Raw genomic sequence first — 14894 nt, 5'->3', positions numbered from 1 at the left:
CTTTTCTTTAGTTTTACTTTCTTTCTAAACTTAATCAAACTGGGTTTCAAATTATGCTGACTCACCTTTTCCCATAAACACTCCTTCCAACTGGGAATATTTCTTTAGAATTCAATTGTCACATATTTCCTCCTCAGCCTCTCAGAACCTCCATAAAAATTGTGAACTCAGCCATGTTGCCCCAAACAAGTGAAGTCAGTATGTTCTCCCCATATAGGAGAAAAATTTAAGGTGAGGAAAACCCTTATGTGGCTGACTGCGGCAAGAAGGTAAATATAGAATTTGGGACTGCATGATGTGTTAATACCCTCTGGATTGAATTGGTGGGACAAAATTAAAACAAAAAGTGATAATTAGCATACACACAACCTCCCCGACATTAAAAGTTACCAAGAACATGAATTATGATACAGTTTTTTTTCTTCAAGCTACATTTGTTGAAGATAGACTGTGCAATCTGGATCCTCAGGAACAACAAAAATTATTTTTTTCCCCAGATCAGGACTTCCCCACATCTCTTCCACTAGGATGTGCAACAACTTATTACCAGGTATGATATATGATACAGCCCAATGTTAGGTTTTATTTGGCATTTTAGTACTTGACTTTCCTCTTTGTTATTATGCATTGAATGAAGTTGATATTCATGACCTATTACTGTGACTACATGAGTATTGATGTTATCTAATTGCCAATAAAATCTCTTTTCCTTGCTTGAGATAATGTCTAGTTTTGGTTCCATATCTGAGATTTTTATGGACTGATTGGGTTACTACATGTTGTTGACATCTCTGTGCAACTAGGATATTATAAGACAAAAAGCAATTTGGAACCTTGACTGAGAAGCAACTTTATTTCCTATCTAACTGTCCCTGGCATTTTTGCAATAGCCAGACATGTCAGTTTGGCATGACAACCAAAGCCTAGCTAAAATAAGTAATTACTTTTTAAGAAGTATCCAGGCTATCCTATACTTATGATATCTCTATAAATGTTAGGCTAGCTATGATCCCCTGGATATATAATATATGATCTTATACAATCATAAGTGTTACTGCAACAGTAACCCATATATATCTTGTGAATATAGGAATGTTAGAGTATTAGGCCTCCTACACTCCCTTTCCATTAAGGCAGCCAACAGTGAAATACAGATAAAAGAGCCAAGCTGTTATGCAAACATTAAAAAACAACAACAACAGTATAAACATACAAATAAAAAAAGATATAACAGCACTCACATGGAAATAATAAAAATGTTATTACTAATAGCAGACTCATACAAGAAAAACAGCAGATATATTATATATAATTTTAATTATATCATATATAATTATGAAATTATGAAAACATGGATTTTTGGGGGAAAAAATGGCATTCATGTTCTGCCATAAGTATGGAAATCTCAGTGTCACATGAACTCTCTGTGAAAAAGCATTTCACAGGACATCCCCCCCCCCAAAAAGACCACTTTTGATCATTTCTATCTAACAGCAGAAGGTATGAGCCTACAGATTGCATGACCTTTATGGACCACTCAAGAAATTGGGCAGGTTTATGAAAGAGTAGGAGGTCCACTGAACTTCTTCCACTAATTCAGTTTTGCATGATCTATAGTTCCTTGAAAACCCTTAATTGCTGCTCCCAGAGCTCCTTCAAAAGCTGCTGGTAGTTTGAATAATTAATAAATAATGAATTTTAAATGCATAGAGAATAATCATATTTTCTACATTTCATGTGATTCTCATATATAAATTAAACCAAATCAACCTTTTGTCTTGGACTGTCCACTTCTTCATTCTAGCTGTACCCAAAGGCAAAGTGTGCCCCTTGCCTTCCAGAGTTGTGCATACTTGGACAAGTCCAATATGCTGAACAACCTGAAGTTTGCTTTATCCTTGCTTTCACAAGTAGTCTGTGATCTCCCAACTTTGTACCAAAGAGAAAGATCTGGTTGTTTCACCAGGCACTTGGGCCAGGTAGGTAGACAAGCTCTGTTACTATTGATGGTGATCATTGGGGCCATTGTTTAACCTTGGGTACCAGTGGGTTATGTTTGGTGGGTTTGTATGTTTTAATCCTGTAATCCACCCAGAGTCATTTGTGTGAGATGGGTGGCTATATAAATCATATCAATCAATCGATCAATCAATCTTGATAGAAGACAAAAGACTGAGAAATGCAGATAGTGGCTAATATGGTCACATGACTTATGATAGAAAAAAGAAAGAAAAAATGCCCACCACCAGTTTTAGATAAATAAATATTGATTAGAAAGTTCAATGAAGCCTATTTTCAGAACAGAAGAACTAACAAAATTGGGCTACACCCTTAATTGTTAGCCTTGGAAAATAGTGCCAGAATAATTAAATGCTGAAAAATGGTGAGTTGTCATAGCTAAGAATTGCTTGCAGTCCACACTCTTATCAACTAAAAAAAATTCAGCATTATTAGAGATGAAATTGCTTAGTTATCCTGATGAGATTTTAAATGAAGACTTCTATTTCTGGTTCTATAATGAACTCGATAGCAGAACCTGCCTCTCCATGGGGTATCTACTGAATTCTTGGTTGATTTAGAAGGCAATGTCTTCTCAGGAATACACCCAGTACATTTCTTGTTCCAGGATTTCAACCCAAATCTTGATGAGTAATTATGATAGTAAAAACTCTCCTTTTCTTTTGTTCCCCTAACTTCTGTTAATAGGTGTCTTTCCCTGTTGGTGACTTCATTGCTCACTAGGTACAACCAAAATTAATTATTTCTGAACTTCTGATGCCACCCTAACTGGTATTACACCTCAAGTTTTCTAATTAATACCAAACTAACTCTGGAAAACCTTAAGAAATATCAAATCAGTATCTCACCCCAGTTCTAACTTTTTGACATATAGGAGAAATTCTGGTAAAGTATAGAAAATGAAGGGGACTAGAATTAAAGGCTAGGGCATCTTATACACAGGGAAAATAATCAGACTTAGTAAACATCCATGATGAAAAGACTTTTCTAATCTTCTGTCACTTCTATTTTGAGCCTTGTAACTGGGAATGTGCACCATTCATTATAGAGAAATTAGTTTATACACAGCATCTAATGGTATTTTCTATATTTATTTCTTACTGTGGCTTCAGAATCTTACCTTTGTTATAGAATGAATGATTTACAGCGTTGCTATAACTCCATCAGAGCGCTGAATGTATAAATCCCCAGTTACTATGATGTCAAATTATACTGTAAAGCAACTTTAAGCACATGCTTCAATCTATACATGCCTTGTACATTTTTATCTTCTCTTGGCTAACTGGCAGCCATCCAAAATGGATGAAAAGACACACATCTATCAGAATAGATACATTGTTCACACTCCAATGTGTGTTTGTATCTGATAGTCTGCATTGTTAGTGCAAGATAAACAGCGAGAATGGAACATGGCTGACTAATCTGTGCTAATTAGCAGCAGCTACATGCTCCTTTTGAAGCTCAAAGAAAACGGGGTTGGCAAGAAAAGCAAGCCTTTTAACGAAGAGTTGACATTTTTCAAAAGCAGTTTTTTGGTATTGGTTTTTGTTGTAATTTCAAGGGGGACCATTTCAGCAAATGTCATTTCTCTCTATTATATTACTTTGATCTATGTGTTTCTGTGGGGTGAAGGTCTTCATGTCTTCTTGTGATAAGATTGTCACATTTGTTAGGGAAGTTTTAGAATAGAAGGAACAGTCTTAAAATGACAGTTGCCAAATAATATAAAATATTCTTCCTCAGCAGCAGAGGGTACTCCCAACAGTACAGTGTCATTGAGATAAATAACTTTTTATTTAGACTACCAGGAAATGAGCTCCCCCACCCCCCTGCTCCTTCCTGGCATATAACATTTCAGTGTTTGAGTGGCAACACAGAATAATCCTGTATTCACTTCTGCGTTTCTCAACAGTACTCAGCAGAGCAAAGATCTGGATACATCCAAAGAATACACAATGCACATTATTTATTTATTTATCAAATTTATTCACTGCCCATCTTGCTCAAAGAGTGGCTCTGGGCAGTTATTAAAAGGGGGCAGATTTTCTATCTTGCAGTTGTGGCTGCCATCTTGACTTTTCTGATCCTCTGTGAATGCTGCTGGGTGAAAATCCTTCAGTGCTATGTGGCACAGCCCTGCTGCTGACTGAGTATTTGGCCAGCATGGAAGGAGGCTTATGAATGGCAGAGACCTTACCTAAGTGAATGAGACTCCGGCACGATTGGCAGTGTCTGTCAAGTAGAAGAGCTCTCCAGATGTATCCTTGCCTGATAGCTGTGTAAGGATGTTGGAGTAGGATTGGTCTGCTATGCACAAAATAGCTAGTTTGCATGGTCCTGCAGTTTCTCCTAGATACCCTTTCAGATGGTAGGGGATTAACTTTTTAAACTTGCATATAAAACTGTTCAGTCTGATGTACTATTGACTCCTTCTGTTATTACAACCATTTCCAGATGGCTGTTTGGCCACCTGGATAGGCAAAGAAAAGGACTTATTGAATTAATAGATACACAATCTCTCTAAAGGCTCATGAAAGAAGAAAGGTGATGGGTTGAGGCAACACTGCTGACGCATCTGCCAACTGTAAGCTATGCCAATTTTCAGACAATGAATAAAACTATGAGATTGTCATATTTCTATTTATAGAGATATATTTCCAGGTAAGCAGTGATGAAATTCTACTTGAAAACCTGTTGATTTTTTAAAATCTTAGATAGGTTGACTGGGCATGAACTTTGCTGGATGTACCTATTAATTGTGGTCAATCTGATTTATCGTCAGTCCTAGTAGAGAACTGCAGAGTGTGAAATGGGAGACTTTCATTAAAAAGGTATTTTAAGGTGCTGAGGGAAGAGAGAGGTTGCTTTGTTAACAAGACTCCAGAAACCAGGTGGTTTCAACATATACTATCAGTGACTCACTAGTTGGGACCATGAGTCATTGATCTGGAGAACTTGTAAGGAAATCTTTTGAATATTATCCTTTGCATTGTCCATACATAATTACAAGAAGCTATATACGTCTGTCTGAACACTGTGTTAAAACCTAGAGGGTAGTAGGTTGCAGGTAGCTGATCAAGAGGATGCATGGCATTGTTTGATTTTAAGAAAATTAGCTTGAGGATTATTTTTTTACCTAGATACATCTGACCATTGTTGGGGGAAATATATATATATATACACACACACACACAGACACACAGACACACACACCATCTTAGTTTAATCAGGGCAACGTTTTCTTGGTAATGATCCACTCTTATCCTTTGAATGAAAATAACTACATAACTTTAATTTAAAAAATTATGTATTTGCGCTGCCACATGATAACTGAATATTTGGTGAATCTCTGCTATTTTAGTTTCTACTATTTAGTGTCCATCTTAACAGGTTGTTTGAATTGATATGCTTGAAATTTTGATAGACAGAAGCTGTTTTTTTCTATGCTGTAAGTTTTAATTTACATTTTAAGATCTTGCAAAAATAACTTCTAAGCTATTTTTTCCAAATATTTAAATGAATGGGTATTTTACTTCCAATGTCTTTGGGCATTGAGGCTAGTTATGTTTTGGTCAATAAAATACCAGTTTGTATATATTAATTTACAATTATGTCTTTGTTTCTCTTCCCATACAATTCACATTTCATATTAAAATTTACAAACAAATATTAGAAACAGGAAGGATGCCTTTTATCTGGATTTACTTTATATATAATAGTTAATGCAAATCTCCGTTTTAAATCAGTTTTAAACTTTTGAGTGTGTTCTAAATTCCTTCCTTCCTTCCTTCCTTCCTTCCTTCCTTCCTTCCTTCCTCCCTCCCTCCCTTCCTTCCTTCCTTCCTTCCTTCCTTCCTCCCTTCCTTCCTTCCTTCCTTCCTTCCTTCCTCCCTTCCTTCCTCCCTCCCTTCCTCCCTTCCTTCCTTCCTTCCTTCCTCCCTCCCTTCCTTCCTTCCTCCCTCCCTTCCTTCCTCCCTCCCTCCCTCCCTCCCTCCCTTCCTTCCTCCCTTCCTTCCTCCCTCCCTCCCTCCCTTCCTTCCTTCCTTCCTTCCTTCCATTCTTCACAGGACTACTTATCTATAACAGTTAATGCAAATCTCAGTCTCAAAATTTTGTCTGTGTTATAAATGACTCCCTTACTAACATTACATATTAGACAGTAGTATTCACAGCTTTCTTTCAAAACCTATGACATATAATTTGATTGTCTCACAAATAGGGTAGCAAAGAAAACAAGAAAAAAGGGAACCCATCATTTCACACGAAAAATTAAAAAAACTAGAATTCAGGCTTGTTATAACAATAGTTGATTGCTGAAAGTCATTTGTTTCTTTCTGTTCATCTTTCACAGTGATATTCAAAAATCATTACCTCATCCCTATAGAAATTAGCTTGCTGGGTATTACTAGGTGGGTGACTTAAACAAAGTTCCAAGATTTAGTTCACGTAGATGGCAGCATACTTAGGGGATGTGATCTTGGAGAATTCCAAACTGAGCTGTATTGACTTGTTTTGTGCTTCAGAGATTCATATGTGGGGCAGAATTTATCTTTCATAATTCCTAAACGTTTTAGGCTTGAAAATAGATGAAAATACATACACCTAAAAAAACCAGATTCATGCACAATGGAGTGGGATGAACTACTTATGAATGAGACACAACAAACCAGAATGTCGCTGCTTCATCTACCCTAAGCTTAACAAACTATCCAAAATCAAGGAGAAAAGGATGATCTGAAAGTTCTTAAGTGGGATGTTGTACAGTGTTCTTTGTGCTGTACCAATTCAGAATACAAGGGCAGGGCTATAAATCTGAACTCACTCCCAGATCAGAAGCTTCTGTAGGTAGAAAACTTGCAGATAGAAAATCAGACTTCACTTGTTATCTCTCTGATTTTTAATTCACTTCACATTTTACTTATTTACTTTGATTTATGTACTGCTTAATTTCAAAAAAGAAAGCTTACAATACATTGACACAAGTGAGATTAAAATTAACAAAACAAAATTCATAAATTAGAAAAAAAAACTCCAACCAATCTGATGTGCTACCGTTTGGGGGTAGCATGATCTTCTCTTGTCACTAAATGCACTCCTAAAGAACCAAGCTTTTACAGCTCTTCAAAAACATAATAGGGGAGAGGTGATCCTCAAATCTAGTGGTATGCTGTTTGAATGGATGTTTTTCATTCAAGTCCTCCTTCTCTCAACCTATGAATTATTTTGTGGCACCCCACAAGTGTCCTGTTGCCAAGACAGAATGTTTCACATCAATTTGGAAAGAGAAAGCCATCCCACAATTAGAAGGTTTCCCTGACTCAAATACTGGGAGTTTTAATCCTCAGTCTATCCCTGGTGGGAATGGTTAAGACAACCAAGACACATACCAACAACACTGCTGTCCCCTCCATCAATCTCCTGGATTCTATGAATATTTATCAGGTGAAAATTGGCAACCCTTGCTTTAGAATCAATAAACACACGCCAAGTCCCCTGATGGGAGGAGATGGGTGGGGACAAATTTAATAAATAAATAAATAAATAAATAAATAAATAAATAAATAAAAATTTGATTGATCGATTTGTCTATCAAGGCCTCAAGGCTGAAGACAGAAGAAAAGTGGGTAATCCAGGAGCCCTGAAGACAAATGGGGAAGACTCAGTAAAGTATGGCAGGTTTCTGGATGAAATTCAGGGTGTTTAGTTGTCACATAAAAAGCCCTTCATGGTTTAGGACCTGGTTACCCACAGAGCAATCTTCCTTTTCTTGTTTCTGCCCAGCAAGTAAGATCTGAATAAGCTGGCATGCTCAGGTTCCAGCTGTAAAACATGGTCAAGTGGGATGCAGGAGACATGCTTTCATGGTAACTGTGCCTGTCCTGTGAAACACTGTTCCCCCTGAGGTCCACATGGCCCTGACCATGTTTTGGGCTTTCATAAAGATATAAGCTGGCTCTTCCAAAAAGCCATAGAGTAGGGTGTAGTAATTGGCTTCCTGATGGTGATTGGTTGGGAATATGTTTGTTTAGTTACCCTTGCTTGATGTACACAATATACAGTATTTTATGGTTGGTTTTCTCCTTTTGTTATTTTAATTGTTATTTTTCAGTTGATATTTAATCCTATTCTGTAAGCCATCTAGAGTCACTTACTGATTGAGAGTTTATAAACAAACAAACAAGTAAAACATATACAGTATCTATCTTAGTCTTCTCCATATTCAGCTTAAGGTGGTGAAATGACATCAAGGAATGCAAGTAAGACATTTTGTTACAGCTGACAATGAGTTATCATCAAGGGCCACAATATATTTGAATATCATCAGTAAAACAATGACATTGGAGGTTCTATCATAAGCCAGGGCATACAGGGAAGCATTTATAGAGTTAATAAATTAGGAGCCAAGAGTGATCCCTGAGGGATACCTGCTAGAAAGGGAAATTCCTAGGAATGAAATCCACTATGCAATATTGCAAAAGAACAAGAAGGCAAAAAAGGTTCAGATCAATTGTATGCCCTGCCAGTGATACTCAAAGACTGTAACCTAGATAATAACAAACCATGAAAGATGGCCTTCCCAAATTTGCATCACTGCTCTGCATGTTCTAACCCTTGTCTTTTCCAAATGTTAAGTATGGTCCTTGGCTAACTAAATGTTGTCTACTCTTGTTTTTGAGTGACATATGATAAATGGACTGGCCAGGGATTAAATGTTCAGGAGAAACCCCCATGGTGCAATATATTTCCCATATTATTTCCCATGTCCCATCACCCTACACACTAACCCACATCTCAGATTTTAGCTAAGAATGCTCTGTTTCTTTGGTTTGCTCTAATCTTCATCCCTTTCTTATATGAACAGAAAATTCTATGCATACAAATGAGGAGGAAAAGGATATTGGGAAGGTCCTGCAAATTGAGAGGGGGCAACCACCCATGCATGACTGAAACATAGGGTGCAATCCACAAGACACAATTATGCCTAGATCTTTCAGTTCAGGCCAAATATATTTTGGAAGGAAAAAAAGATTGACCGCTCTGCTAGAGAGAAAATATGAACACCTTTGTCTGTTGACAGAAATAAAATGTAACTTGTCATCAGGCCTGATATCCTGTATTGATGGCCCTTTGTAAGATACAGATGCTGCCAAGTCAGGTGCATAAATATTAATGGGATCATTGAATGTCTCTGAGCTGCTTTGTGACCTTTTTTTCTTTTTCTTTTAAAAACAGGTAATTGTCATTAGAGTTGAGAAAGCCAAACTGGTTCTAGGTTCATCACTTTTTATACCTGGCCAATTATGAACAGTTACAATTGGAGGGGCAAAGTGAGGATGAATTTTACACTTTACCTGTAAGTCTCCCATCACATTGTTGAAATGAGATTAGACATTAAATAAATGGGTTGTTGATGCCTGGTTATCATTACTGAGTCTGACTGGAATATTAACATCTTGCTTTTCTAGACCTAAGGATGGATGAATCAGGCCATCCACCAATTCAGGGTGAGGTATCATCAACCTATAGATGAAACTCAGTTACACATTTCCAGTTTGGAGCTCTTGGGAGATGTGGTAGAAGTCATGAACTGGTATCTGGAGGCAGTCAGGGTCCAGATGGGGAAAAACAGTCTCAGACTCAACCCAAACAATTGGAGTGATTGTTGATTCAGAGGCCGACAGATTCTAGGAGTGTTCCATCTTTGTCTCTTGATGGGTCTGTGCTCCCCCAGAAAGTTCTGCAATTTGGTGTGTGTGGGTCCTCTTGGATTCATGTCTCCTGCTTATAAAGCAGGTGGAGGTGCTGGCTAGGAGCGCTTTGGCACAGCTGTGGCTCATATTCCAGTTGTGGCCTTACCTGAAACAGGATGCACTGAAGATGGTTGCTTGTGTTCTTCTCATCACTAGATTAGATTACTGTAACTTGCTGTACTTCTGGCTGTCCTTGAAGACCATCCAGAAATTTCAATTGCTGCAGAATGCAGCAGCATGTATGCTCAGTTGTCAGTCATGATAGTACCATATTACACCATTGCTGCAGGAACTGCATTGGTTAACAGCAGCACAATTCAAGGCTTATATTTATAAAGCATTAAATGACTCAGGGCTTGGATATCTTAGAGACCACCTTTCCCCAATAGTTTTCACCCATCCTACCCAAACAAGAAGTGAGTGCCTTCTAAGAGTACCCTCTTACCAGGAAGCACAAAAGGGCCTAACAATGGATGTTCTCCATAGTAGTTCCCCTCCTTTGGAATAGCTTGCTGTCTGAAACTAAGATGGCTCCCATCCTCCTAGCTGGCCTTCCTGAAGCTGGTGAAAAGTTGGCTCTTCCAGAAGGTCTTTGGGGATTGATTGCAACCAACTGTGCATTGATTAACTGATTATGTATGGTCAGGTTGGTGTCAACTCTTACAAACTACATAGACAGACATTCTCCAGAATGATCTGTCCTCATTCTGTCCCTTCAGATTTTCCAACAGTGCACTCATTGCTGCTGTAATCATGTCCATCCATCTTGCTGCTGGTCATTCTGTTCCCTTTCCTTCCACCTTGCCCAGCATAATGGACTTCTCAGGTGATCCAGGTGTTCACATAATGTATCCAAAATATGATAATTTGAGCCTGGTCATTTGTGCTTTGAGTGAGAACTGTGGATTGATTTGCTGTATGTTCCATTTGTTTGTTTACTTGCCTATCCATGGTATTCTTGGGAGTCTTCCTCAACATCAAAGTTCAAAAGCATTAATACTATTTCTATCCTGCTTCTTCAAAGTCCAACTTTCACTTTCATAGGGAAAACCATTGCCTCCACACTTCTGGTCTTTGTAGATAGAGGCATGTCATGGCATCTGAATACCTTCTGTGGGACCTTCATTGCTACCCTACCATGTGCTAGTCTTGACTGGAGATTCCTTTGCTGTTGCTGGTTGATCGTAAAAGGCAAAACATATAAATACTTAATACAATAAACCCAATAAACGCATTATATAGATGGGTATTCCCCATATTCAAGTTTGGGAATCATGCTGAGAATTTAAGCCATTAGCCTACAGCTTTCAAGAGTTCATGGAGAAGGCAACATCTGAAAAGGTAACATTCTGGTTCACAAAGTATGTTTGCATCTACTATATCAACTTACATAATCTGGTATCCTCCAGAAGTATTGACAATACAGCTCCAAACTTCCCATCCCACATTGTTAAAGAGAGTAGATACCTAGGGAATCTGGACTTAGAGTTACAATGTTCTTAGCTGGCACCAGTTTGTGGAAGCCTAAGCTCTGCTAGTTCCTAAGTCATCAAGCAATAAAAACAGAAGTTTTGAAATGTGAAGAATTTAAAAATTCAGTTAGATATCTGGTATCAGTCCAGAAAATCACAGCAATCTTTTCATTCATTCTCTTGTAAAGACAGAGTGAATGAGGAAGCAATATAAGATTGCTGGTCTCTTCTCAAGCATGCACCTTTTATAATTTGCTTTCTGTCCTCCATTGTAGATCTGAAAAGGAGCGCCTTTTGACTCTATGTATAGAAAGGTAGAATAAGCAAATTCTATTGAGTGCCATGGGGACAAGGCCCTCCCATATCTTTTACTGTTTGACAGTTAGGAAAATCCTACTAATTATCTGTGATACATATACAGTAATTACATACCACAACTTGCTTATTTAGACTGCAACGTGCAATCTTCATTGAAAACTGTTCTTAGTTATTGTTTATATAGGTTTTCTATGATATCTTTTTCAAAATGCTTTTTCTGGACCCATTTGACTCACTCACAGCAGTCAATGAGACACCCCATTTCCTTTCGTGTGCTCTGAACGTCAGTGTCTTTCACACCTTCATGGTCCTGGCTTTTTCCATTCCAGTGCACATTCCTCAGTGGCAGGCTTGGAAAAAAATCTCTCATATGTCTCCACAAGACAATCCATTTAAACTGGGAGTGACATCCAACTGTTGAGGCCAGTTCACTCTGCAAATGAAATGCCATACCAAAGGCCTGATTTTTAACACCTGAGCCTGTGGTGCTTTCTGAGCTTGGTTGTTTGCTTGCAGACGTTTCATTACCCGACTAGATAACATCATCAGTGCAAGTGAGTGTGGGGTTTGCTCCCTGTTTATGTACAGTAGCTTGCCCTGGCAGTGTGGGTGGGGGTGTGATTTTCTTCTTGGTAGTTCCTTGATTAGGGTATTGTTTTCTGCTTGATTGCTTGTCTGCTGTTTAATCCCTGCTTATCTAGGTGTTGGCTGCTGGAGAGGATCTATAATTTTAAATTGATTAATTAAATGCATTAAGGACAAGGTCTTCTAAAACTGTCCCCCCTTTCTGGCACATTAGTGTGACAGCTTGAAAGGTGAGGTTAGCTGCTTATCGTAACTATTTCTTGACAGGTCCTCTGGTCATTTAAACAGCTACACAACAAGCTGATATTCACAAGATAAAACTTTCCTGACCATTGTTCTTGCATGCTGGAAGAGATTCACCCAGGGCCTTTTTAAAACTCTGAGGGAACCCTGAACCAAAATGCTCATTTCATCTCACTCCTTTTTTTTTTTCACTGGACTTGCTATATGCATGTAATTTTTCACTGTCTTTTGCCCATTGCAATCATTCCTGGTTACCTAGTAAACAAAAGTGCATGGATGTTTAAAATATTGAAATAACTCTTGGGATTATATTTTAAATGATTTGTTTTATTGATGCAAGTAAATCTCAGTGTTGTTCATCATTTGAAAGACAGAAATTTATTCTGAAAGGGTCTTCTTTTTGTGAGAGCTGGAACAATTTCCCTTTTGCCTCCCTCCTCCAAGAGTCAAGGCTACACCAGTTGAATTTCTGCTTGTTCTAAAGCTGAGTTACAACAGCTTTCATTTTTTAAACACACACACACACACACACACACACACACAGAGTAATTAAAAAGTGTCTCATAATGGATTTTGGTAGAATGTATATCTGGGTAAAAGACAAAGTCTTTGTGAAATTGAACTTGAGTCCTTGTGTCTTCATAAGCATATCCATGTGCTTTCATTTGCAAAACTACTAAATAACCTTTCTTTTGCCTTTTCATAGGATTTTTTAACTTCTTAATTTAACCTAAAGCTCTGTGATCTCCTAGTGGTCTTCTATCCAACAACTAATTAGATCCTGCTTGGCTTTTCAAGATCAGTCAGGTTTCTAGTCTCTCATTAATTCATATGACCTGCTTTCCCTCCAGATTGCCTTCATTTCTGTAGACTGTGTCTGCAATTGGTTTAATTGCATGTTATCTATCTGCATTCCCACCCTTGCCTACCATTGATTTCATGGACAGTATTCTCAAGTCTGTCTTTCCTTCAGGATACTAATCCACAGAAGCAAAACTTCCACATTAAGAGAATGGGAAATTATAGCTATGTGTGGCATCACGATCCTGAGATTCTCTAACATTTGTACCAATTTACTGATTTGTTGCTCTACTAAGGAAGAAGGAATTAGAAATCATTTCTTTTGGATGCTTCAGAGAGGGAAAAAAAATAATTGCCTCCATTTGCCACCAATTATAATGAATTTCTATTTTGAAACATTCTCTTTTACAAGAAAGATGACCAGCTGGGGATGTGCCAATTTACTTCAAGAACAAGAACAATTATTAGTCTAGGCAGAAAGGCTGTTGTTGGAGCTCTAAGTATTGATGTGTCATCTTCTCAAAGTAGCCCTTTGAATTCTGCTTGCTGAAGTAAATCTGACAGTTTTACCGTAGCAATGCTTTATTCTCCTCCATGAATTTTCCTACCAGAAAAAATGTGATCAGTTTTCTTCTTGGGCTGGGTGGGTTGCACTAAAGGAAATATTAAACACATTCAAAACTTTGGGGTCTGACAAAAGCAGATATTGTGCACAAAAATAATTAGCCTATCAGTGCTGATACATTTCTTTCTCTCTCCCTCTCCCCACCCTGCTATCCTATCCAATTCCATATATTTGATGTTGCAAAAGGAACATTGTTCTTGGGAGTTATTAGAATATGGACGTTTTATTGAAATAAATTTAAAAACTAACATTAGAAGCTTGCAAGTGAAATAAAATGCTGCACTGTGCCCCTAGTGTGTTTTTGCACATATGTTCTCTATAGCCCTCTCACCACACCACAATTGTCTTCTTGTCTTCTCCTTTGCTGCCTCCTCTTCATATCTCTTCCTTCCATTTCCTTCTCAAGATTTACCATAAATGTTCCCTCTAACCATTTCTAATGCTATCAGTTGAGGGCTTGGCTAATTAGCGTGTATAGTTTGATATTCATCCAGAGATCCCTGAGCTTCCTTTTCCCCCAGTGTGCACATGTTTGTGCAGTCTATTTCCCTTGTTTGGGAAGCTTGTGTGTTTCTTTTTAAACTGCAATGTATTTTTGCATTTTGCATGAAACATAAAAAAGAAAAGATTCTTTTTTATGTGGGTTGATATATTTGTAAAAAGTCATTTCTAAGTTAGTTTTCAGTTCAGAAGAGGTCTAAAGAGGTCTAAAGTTACAGTTTTTGTGCATTTAAGTCAGCTGACTCCTGGTGACTACTTGGGAAGTCTATGCAAGAGCTGTCCAAGGTTCTATAGCTTCTGTCTTGCTCTGACTTGTTACGGCCCTTGCTTCTGCAATTCCTTGCATTAATTAAAGAACGGTAAAGTTGTTCTTGAGTTGATCTGAAGACTACATGAATATAGGGTATTTTGGTTGCAATACAGAAGTGGTCCGCTTTTGTGTACTTGTGGGATGATTTTGACAAGCCAGTTAGCCTACACCTATGGAAATCCCTGGTGGTCTTCCATCCAAATACTAACCAGGCTTAACCAGGCTTAATTTTGCAGCCTTGACAGATCAGCCAGGTACTTCTACCTGCT

This window comes from Candoia aspera, chromosome 1, assembly GCF_035149785.1.
Source record: "Candoia aspera isolate rCanAsp1 chromosome 1, rCanAsp1.hap2, whole genome shotgun sequence".
NCBI lineage: Eukaryota > Metazoa > Chordata > Lepidosauria > Squamata > Boidae > Candoia > Candoia aspera.
Note: the sequence above shows the minus strand (reverse complement) of the source record.